Raw genomic sequence first — 10,384 nt, 5'->3', positions numbered from 1 at the left:
TATCTGAGTTAGAAATCTCCAGGAACCAATCCTTTGGCATTCCTGAAGATCAGATACATCAAACCACGTGGAGCACTTAGCGTCTAACCCTAGAACTTCTAGACAGCTGTCCAGAAGAAAATCAAAGGGCAAACGCTTAAGATCTCCTCGAGCAGTGTGCATACTGTTGGGATTAGACTTTCATTAATGAGCCTTAATCATTTCTCCCCCAAGCGTGCTAACTTGATTTATGTGCTAACGCTGAATTGTGTGTCGTTTTGCATGCGTTTTTGTTTAGGGTATTTAAACACTCCTCTCACATTTCACACACTTATCACTCTCACTCACTCTCAAACTTCTCTGAAGCAATTCTGCAAACAGTTCATCTTCAACTCATCTTCATCAACTATGGATGCTCAACAACAACAAGTTTTCAACTTTTCACAACAAATGGAATCCAGCACTACTGCCCAAAGTTCAAGCATTCCCACTCCAACAGTTACAGGCGTATCCATTACTCCAGTGTACAAGGAACCCCATGTTCTTGATCGTGAGCCTCATATCAACCTGGCAACTCCCTTTGAGGGACTGGAAGTTTTATGTGAATCACTGGTAGACTTCAACAACATGAAGAGAAATGAAGTTGATCTTACTGAAGAACTCCGTCAACAAGGTTGGGAAAACTACTTCCAAAGGCTCTATGGCCCTGTTTACCCAAATCTCATCAAGGAATTCTGGAGATTTGCTAACACTGATGATCACTTCATCGTCTCCTACGTATTGGGGGTCAAGATAGTGTTCACTGAAAAATCAATTGCTTCATTACTGAATATGGAGAAAACTGGAGGAAGAAGGATCTATGATGTCATACCCCAAAAATTACCCATCATTTTTCCTAAAAAAAAAAAAAAAAAAAAAAAAAAAAAACGAAAAAAAAAGAGAATTTTTTTTTTTTAATTAATTAATTAATTAATTAATTAATTAATTAATTAATTAAATAATTAAAATAAATAAATAAATAAAATATAACAAATTATTTTGGACTTGGGTCTCCCTCAGTCCAAGCCCATTACCCACGAAATTAGTCTATAAATACTGAAGTTTCAGTAGGGGGAGTTACACTTGGAGTTACACTGGGAGATTCACTGGAGAAAGAAGGAAGAGAAGCAAAACACTCTGAGGTTTCCTTGGAACAAAACCTTGAGGAAAAAGAAAGAGAGAGAACAGAGAAGGACGAATAGAAACTTTGGCATAGGAACCCTGCCTACCCGGAGAATTCAGAGTAAAGAAACCCTGAAGGCAGCCCATCTGCACCGAAGCCATCGCCGTCCAATTCCCGCTGCCTAACTTATTCCGATACTACAAGTGGTCAATCCCTTCAACCTTGAATTGGCAAACAGGTTTGCGTATCTCTATTGTTTATACTTTCAATTGGCCATATCTACATATATAATGTATCATGATTAAATGTTGATATATAATTTGCTTTCGTATGGGAATCTAAATACGCCTGAATACCCTGAATGTTTGACCATGTTATTCCTGTGATAAAATGCCATAAAATTCAAAGTTCCTAACATGGGGCTGTTTTCAAATTCAAAATCCGTGGTCTTCGCTAGGCGAGGCAGAGGCGGACGAGACAGTACCTGATTCTTCTAGTCTGTTTTTTTTATGTTTTTATCATAGCCATGCATTATTCATCCTATCCTATTTATTGTTGTGATATTTCTCCGGTGTAATCTTCGATTGCACCCTGATTTGGTGTTCTGACATGTTTCTTTTTTGAGTTTCGTAAAGGTTCACATATTATTGGCTAGGTATTCCACTTTATTTGTGGGATACCCTTGTGGAGTTTCACCCTAAATTAACTTTTAATGTATTAATTTCTAATGTATTAATTTTTTAATATATTATTTTTAATAATTTTAATGTGGAGTTTCATCCTAATTATATAATTAATTGTAAAACTTTGCCTTTGAATAAGTGATCTTGGACCTCTCTTTGTTGCCTTACGATTACGATATTACGGTCATGTCCCACGAACGTGGGGATACCCTTAGCAAAGACCCTTCGGTTAAATCATCATAAAATAAATTATAGTCCCTCGGATGTTGCCTTCGAATATACAACTTTGTCCCTCGATGACCCTCCGATGTTGCCTACGGTTAAAAGATGATAGTCCCTTCGAATGCTAAGGTATCCTCGTAACTGTTGCCTTCAATGACCAATCGATGACCCTACGATGACCCTTTTACATCCAAAGGATAAAACTACTTATTTCTCAATAATAAGGACAGTTTTACCCTCATAAGGATAGGAAATACTCATAAAGACCTTGGGTCGGTATAACTCTTAATTGCTGGCTCACAACCTAAAACATTTTTTCACACCTCACACCTTTCAAAATACCTTCAGAAAATCACCACTTGGTATACATTCATACTAGAATCATTACCGAGTTATATTTTTCTAAACAATTTTCAAAACTAAACGAGATAATCACTTTGTATACATTCATACAAGAATCATTACAAAGTTAAATTCTCTTTTCAAAACAATTTTTCTAAACAATTCACAAACACTTTTTTTTAGACAAAAATAATATAAGTGATCGAGCAATTAAGAGCCCATGGATAACCATGGATACAAAGGGTGCTAACACCTTCCCTTTGTATAATGTACCTCCCGAACCCAAAATCTAAATTAAGGTTTTTCCTGTTCTTTTCCACCTTTCCTTATTGGATAAAAGAAAAGTCGGTGACGACTCTTGCTAACCGCGACATTGCGATTAAAACCACAAAAAAGTCCAGTTCACCGTATGACAGAACTGGCGACTCTGCTGGGGAGCCTAAATATTTAAAAAGAGAGGTTACCTTAAAAACAAGATCACTTATTCAATTTGTCTGATTTAATTTTAAGGGATTGCTTGGGTATGTTATGCTTGAGTGAAAGATCCTACACCCGGATCTAGTGTACCTTAGGTAAGTAGCAAGAGATCATCGCGACTGTCCGGCGTATACTGGAATGGTCAAAATGATAGCTACGGTTAATGTGGCACTTTGGATGTCCTGATGTTCCTCGTGTTAGTTGAGGAAATATTTGGCATTCGCGTGGTGTCATAAAAGCATTAACCAGACCTTTAGAACCCTAATTGACTCATCCTGGCCATTAGAAAGTAGTGAGATAACTGGCTTCGGTTCCGACTGGAGTTGGTTGAGACTCGATACTACACTCTTTGAGATTGGACTTTAGGGAAGCTTCGGTCAACCACTTGGTGTTGCACTGAAGTGGACTTAAGGAAAGGTCAATGATTTGAGATCCTTCTAGAACCCGGTTACTATTCTAAGACAGGTTGAACCAACCAAACTTCAGTGGGGAGGGTATTTACCTATGGAACTCACGCAAGCCTTAAAACCTAGGAATGATTGTTGTGTGACTTGCTTGTGCTTGTTATTTATCTAACAACATGACATCATAACAACATAACATCATAACATCATGGCATTGTACTAACCATTTCAAGGATTTAGGGATTTAACTCTGCTAAAAAAAAAAAAAAACAAAAACAAAAGCAAAAACAAAAGAGAAAAGAAAAAAAAAAGCTCTTTTTGTTAGTTTATGCAAAGTTAAATCCCGAAAGTCCTTGAAAACATTTCATACATTGCATTGCATCGCATAACAGGTATTCTAAAGGATCAGTGTTCTCACGATTTTCCTATCAAACAGATTCCAGCAGATTCAAACAGATTGAACAATGGCTCTCGAACAAACTGTCAAAGATCTCCAGGCCCAGAATGCTCAATTCCAGGAAATGATGCTGAGCTTATCTAAGGGGCAGGAAGAACTGAAAGCTCTTTTGATGGAGAAGAAGAAGGACCAGAAACCTGTGGGTTACATCAACCCGGGGAGAAGGCTTAAGGGACAGGTTACAGGAGTCAAGATTAGAATTCCGAAGGATTCAGAAGAAGAGACCGAGAATGATTCGGAAGATGAGAATCCTAATCTCGTCAATTCTGAGGACGACGATGAAGATTATGAACATGAACAGTACTCTCCGAAGGATGATAAGTACAAGTTGCTGGAAGAACGTATGCTAGCTATGGAGGGGCAGAAAGTGCCCGGTCTGGATTTCGAAAACTTGGGTCTGGTCTCTGATGTGGTCATTCCCCGCAAATTCAAGGTTCCCATTTTCACTAAGTATGATGGTGCCTCTTGTCCTCAGATGCATCTAAGGGCTTATGTGAGAAAGATTCAGCCGCACACTACTGATAAGAAACTGTGGATCCATTTCTTCCAAGAGAGTCTGTCTGGCACACAGTTAGAGTGGTATTATCAGCTTGAGAGCTCTAACATCCGCACATGGACTGATTTAGCAACAGCTTTCTACAAGCACTACCAGTATAATTCTGAGTTAGCGCCTACTCGGCTACAGCTACAAAATATGACTATGGGCTCTAAAGAAAGTTTCAAAGAATATGCTCAAAAGTGGAGAGATTTGGCTGGCAAAGTCAAACCCCCTATGACTGATCGAGAGTTAGTGGACATGTTCATGGGTACACTGACTGGCCCATTCTACAGCCATCTACTGGGAAGTTCCTCGTCAGGTTTCACTGAACTTATCTTGACAGGTGAACGGGTTGAAAGCGGCATTCGAAGTGGAAAGATACAGGCAGCTACTTCTGCAAGCACCAAAAAGTCCTATCAGGGAAAGAGTGAATCAAATGCTGTGTACAGTGAGAGGAAGCATAACAAGAAGAATCGTGACCATACTGTTGGGGCAGTTACAATTGCCGCACCGCCATCTCAGAACTTCCAACACAGACAAGACAGGTCGAGAAGACAGTTTACCAAGATCAATATGACTTTAACCCAAGCACTGCAGAGTATGTTAAAGGCCAATTTGATTACCCTCAGAGGCCCTCCTGCAAATCCCAACACTACTTCTCCTCGTTATAATCCCAACGCCAGGTGTGCCTATCACTCCGATAGCCCCGGGCATGATACGAATGATTGCTGGTTGTTGAAGAACAAGATTCAGGATATGATCGACGCTGGAGAAATTGAATTTGATCCTCCGGCGACCCCCAATGTCATCACAGCACCTATGCCTAATCATGACCAGAATGTTAATGTTGTGGACGACAATTCTCACGTTACTGACGTTGCTGATTTAGCATCTCCTCTCCTGATCGTTAAGAAGAATTTATTGCAAGCTGGTTTATTTCCAGGTTGTGCTGAAGATTGCGATCTCTGTGTACTCCGACCCAATGATTGTTTGAAGTTGAAGAACGGCATTCAACGGCTGATGGATGATCGTACAATTCTATTTGAAAGGGTTCCTAAGGTGGACAACTCTATTGAAGAGGTATCTGTGATTGCTAGGTCCAAAGCTCCAGTGAAGATTACCGCTACTAGAGTGCCTGTGAAGATTACCGCTGAGCCCAAAGTGGCTCCCCTGATTATTACCGCACCTGGCCCCGTGCCATATTCCTCCAGCAAAGCTATTCCGTGGAACTATGGAGGCGACGTTTACATCCATGGCATAAAGCAGGTTGGTAGTTCTGCTAATCCTAATGATATTGTGGGGACTAGTAAAGTTACTCGAAGTGGAAGGATCTACTCCCCAGAAATCTCACCTCCCGCTCCCGAAATTCGAGGAAAAAGACCAGTCAATCCTCCTCAGTCAGAGACATCGGTCGAAGTTACTTCTGAAGATGTTGCCAAACAGGAAATGGAAGAGATGCTGAAAATCATCCGTAAGAGCGATTTTGATGTAGTGGAACAATTGGGGCATACTCCGTCTAAAATCTCAATGTTGTCCTTGTTATTATCCTCTGAATCCCATGCCAATGCATTGATGAAATTCTTGAAGACCGCTCATGTGCCTTAAGAAACATCCGTCGATCAATTCGAACATTATGTTGCTAATTTGACTGTTGACAATGGCCTAGGCTTTTCCGATGCTGACCTGACGCCAGCAGGAAAGAATCACAATAAAGCTCTGCATATCTCCATCGAGTGTGAGGGGATCACCCTGGCTCACGTGTTGATCGACAACGGCTCTTCCTTGAATGTGCTCCCGAAAGCTGTACTCGATAAATTTGACTACAAAGGCATTGAACTGAAACCTAGTGATGTTGTGGTGCGTGCTTACGATGGTGCGAAGAGTGTTGTCTATGGTGAAGTGGTTCTCCCTATCAAGATAGGACCTCAAGTCTTCAACACTACCTTTCACGTGATGGACATTCGTCCCGCCTACTCCTGCTTGTTGGGGCGCCCTTGGATCCATGGGGCAGGTGCGGTAGCTTCGTCGCTTCATCAAAAGCTGAAGTATCCAATAGCAGGCATGGTTGTCACTGTATGTGGAGAAGAAGAGTATATTGTCAGTAGTGTGCAAGCCTTCAAATACGTCGAGATGGATGGTGAATTCTTTGAGACTCCTTCTCAGTCATTTGAAGTGGTTCCTCCACCCAGTCCTGTCCTTAAGCCAACTCCCCTTGTGCCCAAGGTTGTTCGTGCTCCCCCTGTCATGATCTCTCTGAAAGATGCTCAAGCCGCGATTGAAAATGGTGATCGTGCTGGTTGGGGTCAACTGATCAATGTACCGTACAAGTCTGATAAAGCTGGCCTGGGGTTTAACTCTGGAAAGATAGTCAAAAATCAGATTAATGCTATGGAAGATGCTGATAGTGATTGCGACTTAGATAGCTGGATTTTCCCAACAATTGGTGACGGACTCAACAATTGGAAGACTGAAGACATTATCCCGATTTCCTTTAGTCAGGAGTAATTGTTATTGTTTATTCTAGAATTGCAAATTTTAATTTTCTTTTACAATCAAACTTCTTAAAGCATTGTGTCTATGCCCGAGGCACAATGGCTAATTTGTTAGGGGTTTGTCATTTTCATAAGCATATTCATATTCAATAGATCAATGGACTTTTTGCGTTCAAATATTGCGCTCTTTATCTTTCCTGTCATTTTTCAAACAAGCTATGTTTCTTGCACACACTCACGTAACAATTTGCCGATCCATATCCACTCTGGATCCTGTTGGTAATGACTCTGCTACTGTTCATTATGACTTTGAAAATCCGATCTACCAGGCCGAGGATGGAAGCGAGGAAGATTGTGAAGTCCCTGGAGAACTTGCCCGACTACTGCGAGAAGAAAAGACTATACAGCCGCATGAGGAATCAATTGAAATTGTAAATCTGGGTACTGAAATAAACAAGAAAGAAGTCAGAGGTTTCTTGGGGCACTCGAATTACATTGCCCGATTCATTCCACACTTGACTGCTACCTGCAAACCCATCTTCAAATTACTGAGACAAAATCAAGAGATGGTATGGAATGATGAATGCCAAGAAGCTTATGACAAAATCAGGAAATATCGCCAAGAACCTCCAGTTCCGATGCCACCAGTTGAAGGAAGACCTTTAATTACGTATTTGACCGTGTTAGAAAATTCAATGAGATGTGTTGGGGCAACATGACGAGTCTGGTCGAAAAGAGCATGCCATATACTGCCTTAGCAAAAGGTACCGACTGTGAAACAAGATACCCACAGCCCGAGAAAGCTTGCTGTGCTTTGGCCTGGGCTGCTCGCCGACTAAGACAGTATATGTTGAATCATACCACCTTATTGACTTCTAAGATGGATTCTATCAAATACCTATTTGAGAAACCTGTTGTCTCCTGAAAGAGTTATCACTGACAATGGTACTAATTTGAACAACAAGATGATTACTGAACTCTGCACGCAGTTCAAAATAAAACACCATAACTCTTCTCCGTACCGGCCAAAGATGAACGGCGCCGTGGGGACTGCTAACAATATCAAGAAGGTCATGCAAGAAATGACAGTAACATACAAAGACTGGCATGAGATGTTACCCTTTACTCTTTACGGTTATCGCACTTCAGTGCGCACTACGACAGGGGCAACTCCGTTCTCTTTAGTCTATGGAATGGAAGCCATCTTACTAGTGGAAGTTCAGATTCCCTCTCTAAGAATCATGAAAGAGGCGGGCTTAGATGAAGATGAATGGATTCAGACTCGACTCGATCAGATAAATCTGATTGATGAGAAGAGACTTGCGGTTGTTTGTCATGGGCAGATATATCAGAAATGCATGACCCAGGCATTTAACAAAAGAGTTAAGAGACAGGTGTACCAACTTGGCGACTTGGTGATCAAGCGTATCATTCTACCACAAGGTGATCCCAGAGGCAAATGGACTCCCACATACGAAGGGCCATTTGTGGTTAAGAAGGTATTCTCTGGTGAAGCCATGATACTCGCTACTATGGATGGTGAAGACTTCCCACATCCCGTGAACGCGGACATAGTTAAAAAATACTACGCATAAAAGAGACCCGCTAGATCGACGTATCTAGGCAAAAGTAAGGGCATCCCGGCGAACCAAAAGGGTTCGGGCAAAAATTAGGGATATATAAAAAAAAATGTACACCCGGCAAGTCGAAAACCTGAAAAGGCGGCTTGGGCAAAAAGGGGTATCCTGGTGGACTGAAAACCTGAAAAGGCGGTCCAGGCAAAAATTAGGGATTAAAGCGTATGACTATGTCCCGTTCTCAGTCAACTTTCATCCAAGTTCGAGGGACTGACCAAGCCAATCACTTCTATCCGACAGCAAGGGATGAGATGCTCGAAGACATAATGACAGTAGTAGGCTTAAAATCAATAGGACTTCTTCCACATAGCTTTCTCTTTGTTTTCGACAATTTCCTCTTACTAGGATTTCTGTCTCCTTGTACACAAATTGCCTGTTTATAGGCCTCCTTTCAAAATCAATACAACCCTCTTTCAAAAAAAAGATGCTTTTGTTTTTACTTTTCTGTTTTGGTTGCGTAAATGTCCATTGATTTAATTTGAATTAATATATGCATTTGAATATGACCAATGTTTACCAAAATACATGCATAGAATAGCAATAGCAATTACTACAAGACTTCAGGATCGAGGATAAGGTCTAACCATGCTTCCAATGAATCCGCTACCAATTCTCTTCCCCAGCAAGCCTATTTTTCCCAGAAGAAATTGGCAGTATTCCCCGGCACAGCCAGCTATTCCCCAACAGAGGTCGGCATCGCCAGACAGGCTGATCATCTCATCCATCTCCAGCCCGACTCTGCTGAATATTTCCACCATCAGACAGAAATCAAGCATCCCCAGCCGAGAAAGGGTCATCGACACAAATGTCTCAAATCAGTAGATGGGGATTTATTTTCCCCAGTAGAGTCCCCAAGCAGAACTTCTCATACGCATAACTCATTCATTACATCCTTTCACAGCATACGCATGCATACAACATTCACATTTATTTTAGCATAACACGAAACATCTCATGCATCATGACATAGCATGAAGCTAACTTTTTCTTTGCAGGTTAATTATCCTCCTGATATAGTCAAAGTAGAAGGTTCATTCAGACAGACACCTTTATCAATCACATTCAAGATTCAGATACATATTTCAAATACAGTTCATGGGAACATTCATTCTGACAACACTTCGATATCCTCCTAACGATGGCATCTCTAAGCCCATCCCAGACATTTATTGCAAGTACAACATATACAGGTTATCAGATACAGCCTAACGTACGGTTCATTCTGATTCAGCCCAACATATGACTTCTTCAGCAACTCCAATGCGGTCTAACGTACGACCCATTTGGACCTTCAAATCCTCGGATACTGCCTAGCGTACGGTACGTTCAGGGGTGTAGTCTAGCGTACGACTACTTTCTTCTTCGGATACAGCCTAACGTACGGCTCATTCTGCAACTCAGATACGATCTAGCGTACGATCCATTCTGAACTCCAACAACCCCAACGCGGTCTAACGTACGACCCGTTTGGATCTTACAACCCTCAGATGCTACCTAACGTACGGTACATTTCTGAAGTGTAGTCTGGCGTACGACTACCGCTTTCATCATCAGATGCGGCCTAACAGACGACTCATTCTGCGACGGTCTAACGTACGACCCGTTCGGATGTCCATCCCCACAGATGCTACCTAACATACGGTACATTTCTGAAGTGTAGTCTAACGTACGACTACCCCTTTCGTCATCAGATTCAGCCTAACGTACGGCTCATTCTGCAACTCAGATACGATCTAGCGTATGGTCCATTCTGATCCTTTATCCCCAACAGCATATGACACACTCCGACTCCCCAGCGAAGTCGGCAGCCTAATGGATGACTCATTATACGGTCTAACGTACGACCCAGTGTGGCACCCATGTCTTCAAATTGGCCTAATATACGGCGCGATCTGAAGCTTTCGTCATCAAACCTCCCGGATGGCATCTTTAAGCCCATCTCCATCAAGACCAACTGTCGATTCTCAAGTGCAAATTTTTGGGGCATTCTA

The sequence above is a fragment of the Lathyrus oleraceus genome, chromosome 7 (assembly GCF_024323335.1).
Source record: "Lathyrus oleraceus cultivar Zhongwan6 chromosome 7, CAAS_Psat_ZW6_1.0, whole genome shotgun sequence".
Taxonomy (NCBI): Eukaryota; Viridiplantae; Streptophyta; class Magnoliopsida; order Fabales; family Fabaceae; genus Lathyrus; species Lathyrus oleraceus.
This window is presented reverse-complemented; position numbering follows the sequence as displayed.